General features: G+C 41.8%; 1 long non-coding RNA gene across 2 annotated transcripts in view; it reads right to left on the reverse strand.

Annotated features, from left to right (window-relative positions):
- Nucleotides 1-2163: 2163 nt before the first annotated feature.
- Nucleotides 2164-15933, reverse strand: part of LOC121506067 — a 354205-nt gene continuing 340435 nt past the window's right edge. The window contains exons 4-5 of one of the 2 annotated variants that reach the window (XR_005991607.1): nucleotides 13586-13634; nucleotides 2164-2453 (exon numbers count right to left, since the gene is read on the reverse strand). This is a non-coding gene — a long non-coding RNA (uncharacterized LOC121506067). Of the gene's footprint in view, nucleotides 2459-13585; nucleotides 13635-15933 lie in introns of both variants that reach the window. The other variant, XR_005991606.1, reaches the window with a different exon arrangement.

A 15933-nucleotide genomic window follows, 5' to 3' on the forward strand; every position in this document is an offset into this window, starting at 1 on the left:
GTCAGTCTGCAGGTTGTGTGACTGATTCTGATTCATTACTGCTGAGTTTGAAAGTCCAACATCCAAATAAAACACTGAAAGCTTTGGAAAAACTTGAGCAAGGCTCTTATCCTATGGCTGAAGGTGATCAAAGACTGACTGGCAGTCCAAAGGTTCCTGGTTCAAACCTTATCCAGGTGGGGCTGGTTGATTTTGAAGTCCATTGTCCATAGGAAGTAATGAAAACCTCAGATAGACTTTCATCTGTAGCCTAGAGGGATCCAAGACTGCAGGGTCCAGGTTCAACACTTTGTCAGTTTTCAAGATTTGAGTCCAAAGAAAAAAGGGAGAATCTTTGTGGGTTTCTAGAGCTGTCAGTCTCTGTGGCCAAGAGGAAGAGAAGTCTGCCTCGGAGTCTGAAGGTTGCGGGTTCAAGTCTTACTTTGGTTTGGTCATCTTTTTAAGAGCTGAGTCTGAAGAAAGAAGGGAAAGGCTTTAGGAGATGATAGCAGGTGTCTGTCTATGTGGGCTTGGGAGATAGAGGTCTGTCTTGGAGTCTGAAGGTTGCAGGTTCAAATCTTAATATGACTTTGTCAGTTTTCAAGATCTGACTCCAAAATAAAGAAGGGAAGACCTCTGGAAGACCTCAGCAAGTGTCTGTTCCTGTAGTCTAGTGAGGTAAAGGATTGCTTGAGAGTCTGAAGGTTGCAGGTTCAAGTCTTACCATGGTTTGGTCACTTTTCAAGATTTGAGTCTAAAGGGAGAATGTAAAAACCTTTAGAAGATTTCCAAAAATGTCTTTCTCTGTGGCCTTGGGAGAGAGCAGGCTGCCTGGTAATCAGGAGGTTGCTGGTTCAAGTCTTCCCATGGCTTTGTGAGAAAGGGATGTCTTAGGGTGGAGGTTGTGAATTTTAAAGTCCTACATCCCAAATGAAGAGGATAAAAGCGCCAGGAGAAGATCCCCCAATGTGAAAGGTACTGGTGGCGCAGTGGGTTTAGCATGCTCTCAAGCACCCAAGCGGGCACGAGCACCTGTGGCGGGAGAGGCTGGGGTTTGGAACTCAGTGCAGCCGGTACCTGGATCAAGCAGTGCCCTGTGGGATGGGGTCAGGGGGGGCAGTGTCCCCCCTGGCGTTCTGTGACATCTATCAGCAGGGGTTATGGAAAAATTTAAAATAAAAAAGGCTTTAAAGTCATTGATAGTTGTCACCTACTATATTGTTGCCTTGGAAGATAGTCATCACCAACTTTGGTCACCTAAGAGAGCTGTTGCCAACTACAAGTAAAAGACTATAGAACTACGACTACAAACAACGAACAAAGTCGGTGACGACTATCTTCACAAGGCAACTAAAGTTGTTGCCTTCTGTAGTTGTAATTCTGTAGTCTTTTAGTGATAGTAGGCAACAACTGGCTTAGACAACTACAGTAGGCTACAACTATATTAGGCAACAACTTTCGACGACTATCTGTCTTCCAAGGCAACTAACATTGTTGCCAACAATATAGTAGGTGACAACTATCAATGACTTTAAAGCCTTTTTTATTTTAAATTTTTCCATAACCCCTGCTGATAGATGTCACAGAACGCCAGGGGGGACACTGCCCCCCCTGACCCCATCCCACAGGGCACTGCTTGATCCAGGTACCGGCTGCACTGAGTTCCAAACCCCAGCCTCTCCCGCCACAGGTGCTCGTGCCCGCTTGGGTGCTTGAGAGCGTGCTAAACCCACTGCGCCACCGGTACTTTTCACACTGGGGGATCTTCTCCTGGCGCTTTTTTCCTCTTCATTTGGGATGTAGGACTTTAAAATTCACAACCTCCACCCAGACATCCCTTTCTCACCGAGCCATGGGACAACTTGAACCAGCAATCTCCTGATTACCAGGCAGCCTGCTCTCTCCCAAGTCCACAGAGAAAGACACTTGCTGAAGTCTTCCAAAGGTTTTTACATTCTCCCTTTAGACTCAAATCTTGAAAACTGACCAAACCAAGGAAAGATTTGAACCTGCAACCTTCAGACTCCCAGGCAGACCTCTCCTCCTCTTTGCCACAGAGACTGACAGCTCTATAATCATTGCCAACTTTAGTTGTCGCCAACTTTAGTCACCTTAGATAGATGTGGCCTCACATAGTTGTCATGTAAGATAGTTGCTTTTATAAACATAACAAACAAAATGAGATGAGTTCAAATGTTTATTTCATCAGAAACAGGTACACTTTAACTGTTTAGCTCTTACACAGTAAAGTAGAAGCTTAAATAATGATGATAGAAACAAATTTAACACTTGACTATGCAAGAATACTGAGTCTTTAACAAAGTGGGATGTGATATTAAACAAGGAAAAAAAAAAGTCATGATTAAAAAACGTTCAAGGCAGGAGCTGAAAAGGCCGAGTAGATCAGTGAGGTCAGCTTCTGTCCACACAGAGATCGGGGCATCATTGACCTTTGGTCAGCTTTTCATCAGGATCTGTCCTTTCAAAAACAAAAAGAGAACAAAATTCAAATTATTGATACTGAACACATGCATGACATTTATATTTCACTGGTAACTGATGGGAAAACACTGGACTGTATTTACCAGTGGTAAAGGGAAGAGATTAAAGAAATGTTTTAATGAAAGAACTGTCTAAGGTGAAAATTAGAAAACTTGTTTCTTTAAAATAAAGTCCTGTTGAAATGCACAGGACAGGGGTATTAAGATAAAATCTAATTATGACTGCCAGGATGTAGTACAGTAGTTCTGTCTTTGTAAATATTTATTCCTAAATAAATCTGTTTCCTGTCCAGTGGCTCCTTCCATGGGTTGATTCAGTTTAAGCAGCCAATGAGAGCGCTCCTCTAGAGCCGTTGTAACGGTCCCCCAAAATCCTTGGTAGTGAAATACTGTTAACGACAGACTTTTGAGTACAGTAAACAATGTTGTCTGTACTCCTATCTTAAAAAGAGTTCACATTAATTTTACACTCCAATCACACTCTTATCAAGACTGGAGCGTTGCTGGTTTTAAAAAAGATCCAGAGCCAATCAGAATCAAGTTTTCACCAAGACCATGGTATGAATTCACTTCACTTCCACTTTTTTTTTTTTTACTGTTTTACCATTTTTACCACTTCTTTCCTTCTTTAACCCAGGGGTTCTCAACCTTTTCAGCAGGTGACCTTCAAAATAAAGGTGCCAGTGACCAGGGACCCAAAAAAGGCAAAAAGGTGAAATTAGATTTTAAGTGTAGCAGAAATGGCCTCGAAATGCCAAAATTAGATATAACTGGCAAAAAATAACCAAAAAGATTTTTGAAAAACTGTGAGATGTGGTGAAAAAAGTAGTAAAAGGGGTTAAAAGTGGCAATAATGTGTCAATAGAGCCAACAATAGGCAGAGAGTTGCAAATTTAGTTTAGAAGTGGCAAAAACAGGCAGAAAAAAAGGGGTGGTAAAGGTTTAAAATTGACAAAAAGTGGGTTTTAAGTTGAAAAAATGTGTTAAAATAGGTTGAAAAAGTGATAAAAATTGGTTAAAATTAGGCAAAATTGGTGTAAAGTGGCAACAGCGTAATTCAAAAATGCTCTTAGTTGCTAAGGCATCTGGAGACCCCCATCAGTGTCCTGCGACTCCAAATGGGGCCCCAACCCCAACACTGAGAACCACTGCCTTAACCCATATTTGCTTTGCTTTTTCCCACAACCTTCAAAATAAAGGTGCCAGTGACCAGGGACCAAAAAAAGGCAAAAAAAAATGTTGGGAAAGGTGGTGAAATTAGATTTAAATGTAACAGAAATGGGTTAGAAATGCCAAAAATTAGAAATAAGTGGCAAAAAATAACCAGCAAAAATGGTAAGAAGGGGCAAATTCAGCGGTAAAAGGGGATTCAAAAGTGACTGAAATGGGGGTAAAGTGGCACAAAATAGATGGAAATCTGGTGAAATTTGATGAAAATTGATATAAACTGGCAAAATGGGCTTTTCAGATTGTGAAATGTGATGTAAAAAGTGGTAAAAGGGGTTAAAAGTGGCAATAATGTGTCAACAGAGCCAACAATAGGCAGAGAGTTGCAGGATTTGGTTTAGAAGTGGCAAAAACAGGAAGAAAAAAGGGTTAAAAATGAACAAAATGGGTTTTAAGTTGCAAAAATGTGTTAAGATTGGCAATGTTGGTGGGAAAAAAGTGGTAAAAATGGGTTAAAATTAGGCAAAATTGGTGTAAAGTGGCAACAGTGTAATTCAAAAATGCTGTTAGTTTTTTTAAGGCATCTGGAGACCCCCATCAGTATCCTGCGACCACAAATGGGGTCCCAACCCCAAGGTTGAGAACCCTTTACCCCCCTTCATAAAGCAGCATTAGAAGGCAACAAAGACTCCATCTCATCAGTACTGGAGCGATGCAAACATCTTCCCACATAAACTCCTGAAATGGATCGACAGAGCCAGACATGCAACACATGGGTCAAGATCTGTCTGCATTAAAACTTTGATGAAAGTACAACTCCAGAGCCTTCTGACCTGCAAACAAACCTTTGATTCAATGATACTAGACTGAAAAACAAACTTTCACTCAAGCATCATGCCCTTTACTTTCATCATACAGGGAAACTTGTGATAATGGCTTTTCAAGCTTTACTTTACGCCATGATGAGCCGAAGAGGCTCCATCATGTCAACATCCAACTTAACACCGACTTATTGAAACACATTTAACGTCTGCTCCATTTCATTTTCGAGCCAGCTCTTTCTCTGCTTGCCAGAACACAAAGCTTCAGCTCACTTTGCAGGGCAGCAACCCAGGGTGCAAGTCCTTGTGGAGACCAAGTTTTCTGTTATGTTTTCCATTAATCACTGTCTACTTCATAGTGCATGCCCAGTACAGGGTTCCTCTCTGTGGAGGTGACAGTGTCATTTGTTCTACATGCTTTTCTAAAGCGTAGGACCAATTTCAAGTCATATTTTAAGAGATTTTTGTGACCTCACTGGCATTCAATGAGACAGTTTCTCTGATAAAGTCTTTTTCTTAGCATCCACTTTGAAGCTCCAGGAAAACTTCCTGGAGAGGCGGTTAGAGTTCTGTTTTTATAGGACAACAAACACAGTGAGCCACCACTGATTTACAAAACGAATAACACAGCATTTGGTGCAGTTGTCAGGTTGTTGAAGAAATATTTGGGAAAATATTCCGTGGACTGACGAGACAACAGTTTAAGTTTTTGGAAGGTGTGCATCCCTAAAAGCACCACCAAGAAAATCCTTTCTAGGCACTGTATGCCATTTCCAAGACTCTAAAAACACGCTAACATGCCGAATGTGCTCTTTTTCTGTGGATATATTCATGAAGTCTTTATCTTCAATGTACCTTGAATACCATGAATGACCTTCTCCAGTTGCCAATCATAGGTCAATTTGTCGAAGGCTTACAAACTGGATTTATATCCGTTTCTCTAGACCAGTGGTTTTCAAGCCACACCTAAGGTTAAGTCAAAATCTCAAGGCACACCATATTTAAATCCATACAGAATAGACTTTAAAAATAATAATACAGTCAAGATGGACTTAAAGAGGAGAGCTTTCTGGGGCCCAGCCATGTGGGGAATCATGGAGGTGGAAAAACTGGGAAAAAGGTGGCAAAAATGGGTTAAATGTGATGAAAAAACATGGCAAAGTTGGGCAAAAATTTCAGAAATAGGTGAAAATTGGTTGAACAAAGTGACCAAACAATGGGTTGAAATTGGCAAAGACTTGTTGAAAGCATTGAAATATTTGCAAAAACAGGTTGCAAGTGGCCTAAAAGGATTAAACGTTACAAAAACATGGGAAAAATGGGTTCAAAGTGATGAAAAAACATGGCAAAAATGAACAAAACAGGTGGCAAAATAGATCACAAGTGGCAGAAAAGTGGCAAAAATGAGTTAAAGATCTAAAAGGTGGTTAAAAAAAAAAAGTGATGACAAAAAATGGCCAAACAATAGCGAAATTCAGCTAAAAGTGACAAAAAACAAGTGGCAAAAATTGGTCAAAAGTAGTAATAAGAAGTGACTGATCCAACACACACACACTGATACCATCAATAAATCCCAACTGGGGAGGCCCATCTCTGGGGTTTTTCAGGGGTCCAGCCAGATCTGGGGGCAGGCCTGCTTAAGCCGTGTTTCCATCAGGGGTTCCGGTTTGATTCAGTTCGGTTTGGTATGGTAAACCCCAAAAAAGTTAGCGTTTCTGCAGACACCCGTGCTCTCGCTTGGTGGGCGGGGCTGTAAAAGCATGCATGCTATTCCAGCTGCTGAGTTATAGGAAGAGCTTTTTTAAAAAATAACTACATTTCAATGACATTAGCCGCTGTCAGTCCAGATCCTCAGCTGATGGAATACGTGTACAGAGACGGTTTGAGTCGTAACGCTACGTTAATATGTGAATATATCTAGTCTAGAACAGTTTATACGACAAAATATGAAAGTTTAGAGCTGCACTGTGAGAATTCGCCACATTAAACATAAAGTAAAAGTTCAGCTGGTGTTAAAATCAAGCTAGATTAAGTCAGAAGTCCAGGGTGCGCTGATCTCATTTTAAAATAGTCTGCAGCCTGAAGTTTTACGAGCCCGTTCATCAACCACAGAGCGATGTTTTCACAGGTTATCTAACGTAAGAAGTAGATTAATAACTAGTTACAGATGAGAATGAACTGTTCTAAGGCTTCGTATTCACAAAACTTCTGCAGTAATTTAGTTTCTCATCAATCGCAGATGGATCAGGCTGATGTGAGCCTTCAGGCTCTGCTTTGTGTTCTTAAAATCATCCAGATAAACGTCAGGAAACTTGATTTTGGCCAGATACCAACATCCACAGACTAGGAAACAGTTTGATCTCCATCGAGTACAAATATTTCCCATTTAGGCAGGTATTAGTCCGTTTTTCTCCCGTTTTCGCCCGCTTCTCACAGCGCAGACTTCCATGTTTGAAGCCCGGAGGCGAGCAGCTGAGTCGCGCTGACGTGACGTCAGTGCAGCCCCTATTGTTGTATGTGTAGCTCCACCTTTTTGGTACGGTTAGGTGAGATTGGCACTGAAGAGTGCCGAAAAGTGGGACGGTACGGGTCGGTTTTTGAGACCCTTTCTCTATGGAAACACCAAAAAAAAAGCGTGCCATACCGCACCGACCTGATCCGGACCGCTCGGTGGAAACCACCTATAACAGTACTTGCCATAAAGTTGTAGTAATACTGTATTTCTACAAATTCTCCTTTTCTAACACATAAAAGAGCCACAATCAAAGGGGTGAAAAGTGGCAAAAATGGGTTGAAGTAACAATGAAAATAATTTAAAAGTGGCAACAATTGTCAAAAAGTGGGCTAAGAAGTGGCAAAAAGTAGGTGAAAATGGGCACATTTGGGTGAAAAGTGGCACAAATGGTCAAAAGTGCCAAACAAAAAAAAAATAGTTAGTGGTGGAAAAAATTGTTAAAAAGCGGCAAAAATGGCAACAGTTGATCGGAAAGTGACCAAGATAGGCAAGAAAACACCAAATGTTGGGAAAAATAGCAAAGAGTGGCAAAAATGGGGGGAAAAAATGCAAAAAGCAGGATAAAAGTGGCAAAACTAGTGAAAAACGTGCAACAATGGGATAAAAGTGGTAAAATTTGGCTAAAGCAGTAAAAATGGTTTGAAAGTGGCGATAACATGAGGGGATAATATTTCAAATTAACACATAAAAAAGAGCCAGGTGATGAGTATCTCTACTCTAGAGGTGAGAATGAACACATTGGGTTACCTGAGATTTCTTTTACCATTATTCCTGAGAGTCAACGGAGAAGTCCAGAGCTCTGGCCAAGTATTACACAACCATTTTTTGTTTTTATTTACCACATTTTGTGACTGGATTTGTACTTTTCTAACGTTGCACTGCTGTTGAAAACAGCAGGGATTTAACCACTGGTGCACTGTCAATCAATAAATATTATTTAAAAAGCTGCAAACATAGTCGACAGTGATAAAAGACACACGAAATGATGTGTTCATGGATTTGATTTGGGGATTTATCACAAGACAAAATGTGGAAAACTCAAATATTTGCCTCAGAAAATTTCCTCTAATTGGTGTCCAATTAGCCCTTTTTCTGGGAATTCCAGTGACTATTTCAGAGACTTTGGGTGCATTCATTGAATGTTTTCTCTGTCCACGTCTACGCTCTGATTGAGACAGGCTTGTGCCGCCGCTCCGGACAGATCAGTGAAAAGTGTGGCTTCCCCCGCTCATGACCGATGTGATCCCGCTGAACAGTAATGATGACAAAAGTCTGCGAGAGACCGAGCGCCCACGCAGACACCAACTGAAGAATCTTGAAGGTTGTTTCATCCTGTGTGGAGGTCAGAGTCAGCCGACAGAGGGAAGCACAATTTATAGTCCAAACACTGACTTGTAAATAATGGGCAGAAATGGTAAACAGCAGGATGTCATCTCAGGCGAGAATGATGAGATGAGGCTGCAGAACCGGCCGGCTTTATTAGCGGGAAACAGATTTATCGTGCCTCATCTTATCTGAGAGATGATAAAGAAAACTTGCTTTACATTGATAACACAGAATAGACGGTGAATTTGGGCTGTCATGAATGATAAATCACTCTGGCCTTTGATGATGTTAGGAACTTATCATCCACTGTTGATGAAAATTAGGCCCTGGACTTCAGTCATAGGGTCGGACATTTGTTATGCCTCCATCACATCTGGACAGCATATTTAGAGGATCATTTTTACAATACAAAACATTTATGAAAAACAGGAAAGGCTATCTTATAAATTATTTAACATCAACTTGCAGGCCTAAAGACACCTGGCTTGATTTACACTCCTGGTGTGAAGCATTGCAACCATCTTTCACTCTTTAGCTTATGTTATACCAGTACTGCATTGCTTTTTGTTTTTTTTACTGCTAATGTAGTCTTGAAATATCCCAGGAACCACAATCAGAGACTTGAAGAGCCAGTAGCTAACCTTAGTTCATGCAGGACGTGGTGGTCATACACCCAGCTGTAATCAGCTGATCCAAATTATTGCCTCCCATCACCCACAGCCAATCACAGCTCTTGCTTTCAACACAGCTTTGTACTTAATTATGACATACTTTGTATTAATCCCTTCATGCATTAATGCTGATACACATTGCTACTGCTGCTGGAAAGCTTAAGCCTCCTCATTTATGGCATAAAGCTTCCCCTCCTCCACCCCAGCCTCCTCCTTTATAGCATCAAGCTTCCCCTCCTCCACCCCAGCCTCCTCCTTTATAGCATAAAGCTTCCCCTCCTCCACCCCAGCCTCCTCCTTTATAGCATCAAGCTTCCCCTCCTCCACCCCAGCCTCCTCCTTTATAGCATAAAGCTTCCCCTCCTCCACCCCAGCCTCCTCCTTTATAGCATAAAGCTTCCCCTCCTCCACCCCAGCCTCCTCCTTTATAGTCTAAAGCTTCCCCTCCTCCACCCCAGCCTCCTTCTTTATAGCATAAAGCTTCACCTCCTCCACCCCAGCCTCCTCCTTTATAGCATCAAGCTTCACCTCCTCCACCCGAGCCTCCTCCTTTATAGCATCAAGCTTCCCCTCCTCCACCCCAGCCTCCTCCTTTATAGCATCAAGCTTCACCTCCTCCACCCCAGCCTCCTCCTTTATAGCATCAAGCTTCACCTCCTCCATACTGGTTGACTACCCCAGAGAGTATCTCTTGAGCAGAGTTTTCTCAGCTGAGTAAAACTGTAGATCCATTTTGCAATAACATTTTTAAGAGTGTTATATTTCTGTGATCTATTTTTGACTCATTGGGGTAGTAGCTGCTCTTACCAAAGACCAAGCACCATATATAAAACAAACAGAATTGAAGCCTTTGAGGTTTAATGGTAGTTTTAATAATTCCTCTGACTTTAATTGACTTTTCAGAACCATATTATCTTAAAGAATCATGTTTTCTTTATTCCCCTGCTTCTTCTTTTTCACTCTTTTACTACATCACATCTTTTCCTCTTATTATCGTGCACACTACTCCTCCTCCTCCACTCTTTATCCTCTTTGTTAGCATTCCCATTGTTCTCCTGCTACATCCTCTGGGCCTCTATTATCTGCTCATACATGTGCATGCATTTTGTTCTTTATGTGTAGGGACTTGTTGTATAAATACCCCTGCATCTCCCATGCTTTGTCGCTCCCCATTCTTTGCTTTCTCCTCATTACATTTCAAAAGACTTTGGATTATCTGTTACGGAAGTATGCACACCCTGATTTCTTGGCAATTTCTCCTAATTATAAAAGACGAGGGGAGCGCGCCGAAAGACAGATGGGTCATTGGGAGGAAGCAGAGAATCATTTCCCCAATGATCCCGGCACCAAAAAAACACACAACAAAGTGCATCATCTGGACCACATTAGCAGCCTGTCTCATTATTTTGAGAATTAAAGAAAACATCCGAAAGCTGGATGTGTATTTGGATCGAAATCCAAAGACCGGAGGTTTTTTGGAGAGTAAACAGATTTTTAATGATGGTAACAAGCAGATTAGACTCTCAAATGTAATGTTTCTGCATTCCTTTAGACTTTTTGGGATGAGTATTTGTATAACGAATGGCAGGAGAATAAATAGAACAACATGAAGCAAGCGCTGGCAGCCTTTAAATCTTGGTTTTAAACTCAATCAGTGCATAAAAATGCAAACAAACTCCTCACAAGAGCTGGAAATGAAGGAAGAAGCAGAAACTTTCTCCCCGTTCTAAGTTATGCAGAAGGGCGTGTTGTCCCCCAAATCATCCTCCTGCACGACATTTATCCAGGGACAGAGTCAGCGGGCGGTTGACATCTGCAGAAAGATAGGGAGTGGCAGGGGGCAGCACCTCTCAACAGGTGCACAAGATTAGCATGAGACCAGCCCTTCAAAAAAGAGGGAAAGTGAGACTAAAGAGAGGGCAAGTGCGTCAAAGCAAGGTTCGGCTCATGTTTATGTATGCTCATGTTAAGCTACTCCTTTCTTTGACCGACTCTCAAAGACGCCCGAAGGGTGGAGAAAGGTGACAGGAGGGACTACTTTCTCCGTCTGATCGCCTGTTTTTGAGGAAAAATTCCTGAAGGACCAAAGATGCTGCAGGTCAGAGAGAACGACTAAACGGTTGTTTTTATTCAGATGACCAGAAAAACTCAGAGCATTTGTCAGAAATTCAGACTAGCTGACTTTCTGAAGCTCTTGCATATTTCCTGAGTCAGAGCCCGAAGACAAAACTGACCTTATCTAGATGATAGGAAATAAAAGGTAATCTTCCTGCAGCCACTACTGCTCCTGTGGATGTCTCATCTCTGTTTAAAAGCTCAGACAGCTGAGTGGACGAGTCAAAATTCATCTTCTTTCTTTTCAATCAACGACAAGTTCCTTTATATAAGTCATAAACATTCACCTTTCCAATGTCTATCATTTTCTTTCAAAATAAAAGCAGGTCTGCATTCATACAGGAAATGTTCTTGTCTCATCGTGGTGTAATGGTAGCCAGGAGTATTGAAATACAGGTGTTAATTTGATTAACACCTGGTTAATCATATATCCTCTCTCATGTTGAAAACAGACCTTAGTCACTACTTATAGTAACGTTTGATTGCTACTGCCTGTTATTATGATGCAGAAATAAAATGTGCTTTGAATATTTGACAGCTTGGCACTTACATTTTGGTCTCAACTCTTTGAATTAAAGAAAACTGAATATTTCAACAAGGTTCTTATGAATAACAACCTGGCTTTTGCTTTTATTCGTCTCATCTGTCAGGAATATAAATGGTAGTTAGCTTTACGCTATAAAGGAGGAGGCTGGGGTGGAGGAGGGGAAGCTTGATGCTATAAAGGAGGAGGCTGGGGTGGAGGAGGGGAAGCTTTATGCTATAAAGGAGGAGGCTGGGGTGAAGGAGGTGAAGCTTTTTGCTATAAAGGAGGAGGCGGGGGTGTAGGTGGGTAAGCTTGATGCTATAAAGGAGGAGGCTGGGGTGGAGGAGGGGAAGCTTAATGCTATAAAGAAGGAGGCTGGGGGTGGAGGAGGAGGGGAAGCTTTATGCTGTGAAGGAGGAGGCTGGGGTGGAGGAGGGGAAACTTTATGCTGTAAATAAGGAGGCTGGGGGAGGAGGAGCGGAAGCTGTATGCTGTAAAGGGGGAGGCTGGGGTGGAGGAGGGGAAACTTTATGCTGTAAATAAGGAGGCTGGGGGAGGAGGAGGGGAAGCTTTATGCTGTAAAGGGGGAGGCTGGGGTGGAGGAGGGGAAACTTTATGCTGTAAATAAGGAGGCTGGGGGGAGGAGGAGGGGAAGCTTTATTCTTTAAAGGAGGAGCTGAAGCTTAAACCTATAAAGGAGGAGGGGAAGCTTAATGCTATAAAGGTGGAGGCTGGGGTGGAGGAGGGGAAGCTTTATGCTATAAAGGAGGAGGCTGGGGTGGAGGATGGGAAGCTTGATGCTATAAAGGAGGAGGCTGGGGTGGAGGATGGGAAGCTTTATGCTATAAAGGAGGAGGCTGGGGTGGAGGAGGTGAAGCTTGATGCTATAAAGGAGGAGGCTGGGGTTGGAGGAGGTGAAGATTACATTTCTAATCTTAATTTTCTTCAAAGAATGTAACTCTTGTATGTTGATGCAACAATGTGATGTTTTTTGCTAAAATACATTTTAGAATAACATCTTTTATTTTCCTTTCTTTCTTCCACTCTCATTCTTCATTCAGAAGTTGTAATGTGATGGAAAACATCCTTTTTTTCCAGTAAATTACATAAATTACCATGGCTGTAAAAACAATAAAATCCGAGCCTGATCAGCAGCTGTTCATCAAGAAAATATCAACACTGCGTCCTCCCACATCTTCCCTGTTTTGCAGATTAAGCCTTGATCATGCACGCCTAAACCACATCCTTATTTAAGACTCCAGCTCTGCTTGATCCTGAATCCTGCACGGTCCATTCACGCAGAAGGAAACTACAGCAGGAGCAACAATAGCAGACAAACACAGGGAATAGCGTATCATTGTTGCACATGTGAGCTTGTTCTGAAAAGCTAATCTCTCTGTTGCTACAAAGCCATGAATGGACATTAAACATGCACAACATTATAGCCTCCTCTCACAGCCAGCTTCAGCCTTCTATTCCTGAGGATCAGTAACTCAGAGACTCTTTGATTTACCGATCTGGGAAGCTTGATCTTTATTTCCAAACAGTGGTAAAAACGGGCGCCCGCTGTGACTAATCTGCAGGAGGAGGGAAATAAGACGGGGAGGATTTCAGGAAATAGCTATTTCAGGAATGATACGGTTCAAAGATAATTTTCCGGCGTTACTAACTGTTGATATTTCAGAGACAGTTATTTGAATTTCTCTGCTGGGATTGGAGAGCTCTCAGGTTCTCTAACAAAATATCAAGTGATAAATTGTCTCAGGGGGATGTGGCCTTTAAAAACCTTTACAAGGAGCAGTTTATTTTGGCTTTTATGCAATCAGCTGATGCTGCTGCAACCTATAAAGTCTATCATATAAAACAAAGAGGAATGGTTAATGCTTATTTAAAGCAGGATTGTGGGGGTTTAGCGATATTTTGATCGAGAAAAAGGGGATAAAGTTGTGTCAGGTCATACTTACATATAAGGAAAGCAGTCACGATCTTCAGCACATGAATGTAGATGTTAACCTGCAAAGACGAGCACTGCTAATGTTAGCCACCTTCAACTGCATTACAATCAGATAGAAGCAAGTCAGTCCCACAGATGTTTGCTGTTCTCAAAAGATTAACAGGATGTAAGAAGGTAAGAAATACACTTAATTTCAGTGGGTCCCAATTAGTAGTTTTGTGGTAATTGTATTTTTTTCAACAATAAGGTGGTTATTATACTAAAAAACTTGGCATTTTACCAGGTAATTACTCTGAAATATTAAGGGAGATTGCACCTACTAATATTGTTATAATGATCAAGTTATTCCGTATAATATTGTGGCAATTCTCTGGTAATTAGGTGATATTTTATACTAATCTTACCCTCAGACCCTGACCAAACCTCTGACCCATACACCTAAAACTCACCCTAATAATATCATGGCAGTTCTCTAGTAATTAGGTGATATTTTACCCAATCCCCAACCCTTCAACCCTAACCTAACCCCTTACCCCGACCCCTCAAACTAATCCTTATAATAATGCGGCAATTCTCTGATAATTAGATGGTATTTTACCCTAACCTTAACCCTCTAACCTCATCCCTAACACCCAACCCTTACCACTAAACCTAACCCTCATAATATTGTGGCAATTCTCTGGTAATTCTGAAGTATTTTGCCAATCTCTAACCCTTTAACCCTGACCTAACCCCTTACCCTTACCCCTAAACCTAATGCTCATAATATCATTGGAATTATCTGGTAATTCTGTGGTATTTTGCCAATTTTTAACCTTTTAACTCTGACCTAAACCCTTGTCCAGACCCCTTAGCCTATTCCTCATAACATCATGGCAATTCTCTGGTAATTCTGAGGTATTTTGCCAGTCCTGAACCATTTAACTCTAACCTATCCCCTTATCCTGATCTCTACTCCTAATGTTCATAATACATTGGCAGTTCTCTGGTAATCAGTTGGTATTTCCCCTATCTCTTACCCTTTAACTCTGACCTAACCCCTTGCCCAGACCCCTAAACCTAACCCTCATAATATCACAGCAATTCTCTGGTAATTAGGAGGCATTTGGCCAATCCTAAACCATTTAACTCTGACCTAACCCCTTACCCTGATCTCTACTCCTAATGCTCATAATACATTGGCAATTCTCTGGTAATTAGTTGGTATTTTACCCACTCTGTAACCCTTTAACCATGACCTGACCCCTTGTCTTGACCCCTTAACCTAACCCTAATACTATGTTGGCAATTCTCTGGTTATTTAGTGTCATTTTACTCCATCCCCAGCTCTTTTAATCCCTAAGGGCGGGTGTCCACTTTGTGATTTTCCTGCAATTCAGCCACAAATTTGGACTCCAAAGGGAGTCGTGGGACTCTCAGTCGGATCGGGCGTCGTTTCTCGTGCTGTGTACAGGGGCATACGACGGCCTACCACAGCCCGTCGTACAACCGCACGACCTACGCCCGACTGGTAGTGAGGATTTCTGGCATGTTTGATATTTTGGTCGTATGACTCCAGACGCTTCACAGTGAGAGCAGAAATTCGAGCAGAATAAACAACTTTGGGGGATTGTTTTCCTTCGTAAACTGTCAGGCAACGTCCGAAATTACCATGGCAACGGCTGGAATGACTTTCTGACGCATCCCGCTATGATAAAGGAAATAAACCAGCAGGAAATATTCCTCTCCACGGACCTGTTGTGTCTCTGGGATAAAGAGAGGTAGCGGGAGAGGGAGAGAGAGTGAGAGAGGGAGAGAAGGAAAGAGGGAGAGAGAGCGGGAGAGATAGAGGGGAGAGAGAGAGAATTTGGAGACACTTCACCCTGAGTGTGTGAGTCTTTTTAAAAAAGGAAACTCCGGGGGTTTCTGTCACAGGCTTTCCTGATTTCAGTCGTACGATAGCTTGAATTTCCAAAGTGTACACCCAACTTAACCTAACCCCCTTGCCCAGACACCTAAGCCTAATTCTCATAATATTGTGGCAATTCTCTGGAAATTAGGTGGTACTTTACCGTAACCCTTAAACCCTATCCTAACCCCTAACCCTAGTGATCTGAATCTTTAAGTATCTCACAGTTCGATTAGGGGACAAAGTTGTGCAGAAGCTGTGTCAGTCTACTCTCTCAAATAACCAAAGCACTTAAGACAGAGTATCAAAGGTCAGGGGTTTTAGCTCTGTTGACATTAGCTCCATTCTGTAAACCAACTATCTTTGAACTGAGCTAAACAATGGAGGTTCTGCCATGGTAAAATGACATTTATTCTGACAACTGTGCCTCAATACTTCTTGTAAATAAGCAGGAAGAGCCAAGAGGTTAT

This window comes from Cheilinus undulatus, linkage group 24 (genome assembly GCF_018320785.1).
Source record: "Cheilinus undulatus linkage group 24, ASM1832078v1, whole genome shotgun sequence".
Classification (NCBI taxonomy): domain Eukaryota; kingdom Metazoa; phylum Chordata; class Actinopteri; order Labriformes; family Labridae; genus Cheilinus; species Cheilinus undulatus.